The following is a 6,963-nucleotide window of genomic DNA, read 5'->3' as shown; positions in this document are numbered from 1 at the left end:
CCAAGGGCACGTAAGAAGGCAGGCCCAGGGTTCCTGATGCCACCTTCCAAGCTTTGCAAATTGCAGTCAGTTTGGAGACATCATTAACCGAACTGTTCCATAACATGGATGTTTCATTAATATCTCCCCAGATGAAACTTTACAAATGGAGCTTCAGGAATAGAGAAAAAATACTCTATTGGGGATTCCAATCAAAATAGCAAATTAGTAGAAGGCAGACTCTAGGGAAATTTCTCCAGAGATTTCTAGAGAAACCTACTCATCTGTTCACCCAACCACCCACCCATTCATCCTTCTATTCACCCATCCACCCATCCATTCCCCCACTCATCAACCATCCGTTCCCCCTCTTATTCGTCCATCCATCCATCTATCCATCCTTCTTCCCATCTATCCATCATTTATTCATGACCCAACCAACCAGCAAGCTGATCTTATATCCATCCACCTATCCTTTCTTCCTTCCTTCCTTTCATACATCCATCACCCATACATCCTTCCATCAGTCCATCCACCTGTCAATACATTCACCTAGCCACACTTGCATGCATCCAGCCAGCTAGCAAATACCCCTTCCCATCTCTTTGAAGGAGACTGTTCCATCATCATGTCATTAAGATGAAGGGCTCTGGATCAGACCTCTCTGGATTCTAATCCTTAGAAAAGAGATTTGACCTTTTGAATTACAGCTTCCTAGTCACCATCCCATGGCTTCCCAGGTGGCGCCAGGGGTAAAGAATCCACTGCCAATCCAGTATATATAAGAGATGTGGGTTCGACCCATGGGTTGGAAAGATCCCCTGGAGGAGGGTATGGCAACCCACTCCAGTCTTCTTGCCTGGAGAATCCCATGGACAGAGGAGCCTGGTGGGCTACAGTCCATAGTGTCGCAAAGAGACAACTGAAGTGACTTAGCACGCACATACATGCAGTCACCAGCACATCACATCTGGTACATAGCAGACAGTCAATAAACAGTAGCTATTTGGGTGGGCTATTATTTCACACCCCTAAGAAGTGGATGTGAAGTATTATGAGACTGGAGGGGTGAAGCATGCACTTGGGGATGAGCAGGTCAACCCCTAGGAAATTTTGTTTTGCTGCCTTCTTGTCTAATAAACTTCTCTTACTCCACCAGGCCAGTCTACCCATTCGCCAGACTCAGAATCAGAGCAGGACATGGTTCCTTCCAGGCCAAACTAAGACATTGTTGGCCTCAACCCCCTCCACTTATGCACCCTCTTTCCTTTCTCCTGCCTCCTACATCCCCTGAAGTTCACACAGCCCCTCCATTCTTTCCCTGCTCCCCTAGGAAGAATTTCAGGGAACTCATTCATACTAGAATATTATGGTCTCATATATTCAAGAATTTTTCCCCCTGGCTTCCTCACCTCATCCTAACCCCACTGCCCAGAGAATTCTCTGTTCAAAGAGGGATCACCACCTTCAGTTAAAAAGATGGGCATCAAAGGAGGGATTTCTGGCATCAGCAAACACCTAACGAGTATCAGGGAGGTAGTAAAGGTCCCAGGTACCCAACCCCAACATTCCTGGGGAAGATGAGTGCAGCTCTGCTCACCCATGTCATTCAAGGGACTCAGGCCCTTCAGTTGATCCCTGAGAGGTCTCCTGACTATGCCCATGTTGCAGACAAGATCACTGAGGTTCAGAAAAGGGTCACCCAGGCAGGTATCCAGTTTGGGACACACCTCATTGCCTCCCCAGACCTCAGGCTCCCCCTGCCCAGACTCTGAAGAGGGAAGGTGGCATCTCCTTACCCCCCGGGAGGTCCCTGCAGCTCGGTCTTGAGAGGTTCCGTTCACCGGGCCCTATGCTTTGGCTGAATCTGGTCACAGGCTGCCCTTATATAACAGCCGGAGTCTGATCCCTGACCCAGGGAGGGAAACACCATGTAATTATGAGAGACCGGAATCTAGCTTTGCTCCTCACATTGGGCACTGAGATTCAAAACCACAAGGGTTTGCGGTTTGTGGCTAATTCTGAAAACTTGTTCAACCCCGGATGGTGTCACATGAGCTGGGGTTTATCAGCCCCTGGTCTGGGCACATTCCTAGAGACCCTAGCTAGGACCCCAGATGGGGGAACTGGAAGCACCCCCAGAGGCATCTAGTTTTCAGCTCGAAAGCAGGCACTGCCCACTCCAGCTGGCCAAGGCAGACAACCATGCCCAGACTCAGCATCAAGCTGACCCTGGTTCAGCTTCACTCGACCCAGAACTCACTGTGTGACCTTAGGTCAGCCACTCCCCTGTTCTCTGCCTCCCATCGCATATTTCCATCTGTTAAGTAGGTAGAATACCTGCCTCACAGGACTGATTTGAGGATGTGGGGAGTTGAAGTTGGACCTGACTCTTCAAACTTGGGGCAACTGTGAAGAGAACAAGCAGACTGGCTCCTGTTGATCTGCAGAAGTTTTTCTCCCAATATTTCATTATGAAACGCCCACACATCCAGTGAAGCTGAAAAAACTGTTCAGTGAGCACCCATATACTTGCCACATTCCGCCCACCAGCTACATCGACCGTTAATATTTTCTTATGCTTACTTTGCTGCTGCTGCTGCTGCGTCGCTTCAGTCGTGGCTGACTCTGTGCGACCCCATAGACGGCAGCCCACCAGGCTCCCCCGTCCCTGGGATTCTCCAGGAAAGAATACTGGAGTGGGTTGCCATTTCCTTCTCCAATGCAGGAAAGTGAAAAGTGAAAGTGAAGTCACTCAATCCTATCCGACTCTTAGCGACCCCGTGGACTGCAGCCTACCAGGCTCCTCCGTGCATGGAATTTTCCAGGCAAGAGTACTGGAGTGGGTTGCCATTGCCTTCTCCGTATACTTACTTTACTATGTATCTATTCATCCATTAATCCATCTTTTAAAAAAAAATGTATTTCAGGGATTTCTCTGGTGGTCCAGCGGCCAAGACTCTGCACTCCCAATGCAGGGGCCCTGGGTTCAATCCCCGGTCAGGGAACTAGACCCCACATGCCACAGCTAAGAGGTCGCATGCCACAACTAAGACCCGGTGCAGCCAAATAAGTAAAAATAAATAAACATTTTTAAAATGTATTTCAAAGAGAGTTGCAGTTAACAATATATTTCCCTCTTTAACATGCAAGCCATAATGATCCTCTTCTTTAGATGTAGAATTTACATACAGTGAAATTCATAAATATTGTTTATTTAAATAGTGACAATGTTATACAGTATGTAGCTTGCACTTTTATCTTAACATATTTTCATCACCCCAGAATTTTCCCTCCCGTTCCTTCTCAGTCAGTGCCTGCTCCCACCCCTCAGAGGCAGCCACTGCCCCTTCCAAGATCTGCTAGAACACAGACCAGACCTCTTCCTTGGCACTGAGGATGGATTTGCCTTCCACACCGAGTGGTACCCATTCCTCTCACCACCACCACCACCCCCAGCCTCCCTGTCTCCCAGCCCCTGCACGTGCCCTCTCTGCCAAAGAACACCCTTCCCCAGATTCTGTTAGTCACACTAGTGCAGAAATGGCAGCTGCTCTAGAACGCTGTGGCAGCCCCCAACTCGGATGCTCCCTCTGGTCACCCAAGGCCCTCTGCCACCCCACTGAGATGGCCTTGCTCTGGGCAAACCAGGCCTGTGCCCCACTCCCAGCCCAGCACAGGCACAGATGCCAGTGTAGGAAATGAATGAATGAATGCTCTCGATCACTGCATACAACCTGGGGAGCAATCTGAGTCCTCCTTGCTTCCCACCCCCAACCCAGGCCTACGTCCTATCTTCATTTTTTTTCATTTTTTTTTTTTTTACTTATTGGCCACACCCCATGGCACATGGGCTCTTAGTTGTCTGACCAGGGGTCAAAACCATGCCCCCTGCATTCAAAGTGTGGCGTCTTAACCACTGGACCACCAGGGAAAACCCCCTACCCCCATGCTTAATTGACGACATCTCCTCCTTCCCCACGAAGCCCACCTGAGAAGCTCTCTTGGGTGAGGGGGCATTTCTCTCCCCACCAAGGCCTGCTCTCAAGCCAGGCTGAGCATAAACAGGCGCTCCCCTGAACTCTGCAGGGAGATGCTTCCTCCCTGCTGTCTGAGGGCTGTGGGGCCTCTGAAGGCAGGTATGGGTGATGTCAAGTCCTGCCAGCCTCGCCAGCGCCACTACTGGACCCTGAGCCAGCGCCTCTCTGGGACTCAGTTTCCTCATCTGCGGCGGGTGCTTTAGTGGAAAATAGACTTTGGAGCCAGAGGTTCCATTTGAATTCTGCTGTCAGTTTTCTCCAAGCCTGTTTCTTTGGTGTCAAGATGGTGACCAGAATGACTTGGCCTCAAAAGGATGTCATAAAGGTCAAGTGATCTAATCATGCAAAGTGGTGAGAACAAGGCCCAGCACCCAGTAGGTGCTCAGTAGGTGGTATTTTTATTCTCATCATCCTGGGTCCCTGTTGGCGCCACAAGGCAGAAAGTTGGTAAAACCCACAAGGGGTGTGAGTGGGTGTGTGAACCCAGGCCCTAGACCAGCTGATCTCCTGTGAGGGCTAGGAGGGTTCCAGGAAAGGGACCCCAGGAACCATACACGCCTGTGTTCCCACATCCCACTTGCCCTCTCAGCTCCGGACAATCCCTTCTTCTCTGGGTCCTCAGTTTGGCCATCTGAGAAATGGGCAGAATATCACACTTCTTTAGCAGGGTTTCCAGGATCGTGCAGGAAATGTCTGGAACATGCTTGGAGCTTTGTGGGGCAAAGAGGGCAACTGCGCCTTTCTCCACCTGCCCTTCCCTCCCATCAGAGAGCAGGGATCAACGGCTACTATGAACTGTAGAGGGCGGTGCACACACGAAGGTCAGTGCTGTCTTCAGCCCCGAAACCAGCCAGGTCCTGGTGGTCACGAGGCCAGCCTGCCCCCTGGGGCCCTGAGAGGATTAGTGTAGCTCTGGCGCCGAGGAGATCACCTGGGCTTAGCAGCCAAAGGACACCTTTGTCTGGAGCTGGTGGGACCAGGCCCTGGGAGGTGATTCATCCTGAAGGTGATTCAGCCTGCAGGGGGCCTTGTGGGGGCTTCATGAAGTGGGGAGTTGGGACCAGGAAACAGACCCAGCCTCACTACCAATCCCTCCAACTCAACCCTTGTCCCCCTTATGAACTGTCGGTTCGCCGCTGACCAAGTGACTTCCTGCACATCTGGCTGGTTTCATTGCCCACCCTAAATGCAGCAGTTCAGAACCTGGGCTCTGGAGTCAGGGGGCTCAAGTGCTGACCCTCATCACTTCCTAGCTGTGTGGTCTTGGGCAAGTCTCTTAACTTCTCTGGGCCTCAGTTTCCTCAACTCTAGAGTGAACATAAAAACAGTTCTGAGAAAGAAGGGTTGATTCAAAGAGATGATGACAAAAGTATCAAAAGTCCTTAGGATGGTGTCTGGCAGTTAGGAAGCATACAATAAACACAGCAAGTATTATTTTTATAGCACAGTCTTGAAAAGCCCAGGCTTTGGATTAAGGGGAAGAAGGATCTGGTTCAAACCCTGGCTTTGCCACTTAGGAGCTGTCGGTTCCATATCTCTGAGCCTGTGTGCTCATCTTTAAAACAGGGTGATAATACCCATTGATTATGGTCACTATAAAACCTTACTGAGCAAAGGGTCATCAGAATCTAACACAAAGGCTGGTATACAGTAAGCGCTCAGTAGAGGTTAGCTGTTTTCACTGCTACTCTGTGCAACCACGGGACTCACCGGGGTGAACAAAGACCCTCCCTCACCTTGACCTTGGGGAGCTCTTGGTCAAGTGGAAGAACAAGGTGAGGCAGGGCCAATCCAGGGCGGCGAATACGATAACAGAGCCAGTCTAGGGTCTGTGAGGCTGGAGGCACTCTTCTCTGTATTCTGGGAGGACTATCTCATTTCATCCTCAAATGACCTATGAGTGAGTCCTACAGACACAATTCCCATTTCACAGACGGGGAGCCCGAGGCACAGAACCAGCTCTGCCTCCTCTTCATGCTCCAGGAGGATCGGCTGAAGCCACAGGCAGCCTTGATGCCACACCTTGGAGCCTGGATGGTTTTCTGCTGGCCGTGAGAACCCAGCCATGGAAAATCTGTCAGCGGAGGTGAGAGATGGTCAGACGAAGTCAAGGAAGGGCTGAAGGAGGACAGGATGGAAGAGAGGAGAGTGTGAAGAACAGGACAGGCAGGCGCAGTCCTCGTGAGAGAGGAGGAAGGCGTGCTGGGGTCTGGGTAGAGAGGCAGGCGCAGATGAAGGCAGGATGAGAAGGTAGAATAATGCAGCAGTGACATGAGCTAACAGGAACTGATGGGTGAGTCAACATCCTGAGTGCTGGTTAACCCTCAAAACCATATTAACCATCATCCCCAAGTTACTGATGAAGAAATTGAGTCAGAGAGATTCAGTGACTTGCCTGAGGCCACAGGGCAGCTGGGATGGGATCTGAACCTGTGTGCGTGTGTGCTAAGTCACCTCAGTTGTGTCCAACTCTTTGCGACTCTGTGGACTGTAGCCCACCAGGCTCCTCATTCCACGGGATTCTCCAGGCAAAAATACTGGAGTGGGTTGACATGCCCTCCTCCAGGGGATCCACTCGATCCAGAATGGAACCCAGGTCTCTCCTGCATTGGCAGATGGGTTCTTTACCACTAGCACCACCTGGGAAGCCCTGGGATTTGAACACAGGCAGCTAAAATTCAAGCTACTCATATAATCACTGTATTGTCCTGGATGGGAGTCAGGAGACACTGGAGGTGAGAAAGGAGACAAGCATAAATCCTGCATGTCACTCAGCACTGGGCCCGGCATGTAGTACAAACCAGTAACTGCAGGTGGGTGGAGGGGAGGTAAAGAGAAAAGAAGGGAACCAGGAGGAAGAAAGGGTAGAACAGTGGACGGATGGGCAGACTGGAGGATGAATAGGTATGTGAATGGATGGGTGGGTAAATGGGTGGGTGGTGGG

At 50.8% G+C, this 6,963-nt stretch overlaps 1 non-coding gene across 1 annotated transcript; it reads left to right on the top strand.

Annotated features, from left to right (window-relative positions):
- Positions 1–2,914: 2,914 nt before the first annotated feature.
- Positions 2,915–2,987, top strand: TRNAG-CCC (transfer RNA glycine (anticodon CCC)). Its single transcript has one exon. It is a non-coding gene; the product is annotated as a tRNA-Gly (tRNA).
- The last annotated feature ends 3,976 nt before the right edge of the window (positions 2,988–6,963 follow it).

The sequence above is a fragment of the Capricornis sumatraensis genome, chromosome 15 (genome assembly GCF_032405125.1).
Source record: "Capricornis sumatraensis isolate serow.1 chromosome 15, serow.2, whole genome shotgun sequence".
NCBI classification, from domain to species: Eukaryota; Metazoa; Chordata; class Mammalia; order Artiodactyla; family Bovidae; genus Capricornis; species Capricornis sumatraensis.
Note: the sequence above shows the minus strand (reverse complement) of the source record. Positions and strands in the feature narration are given on the sequence as shown.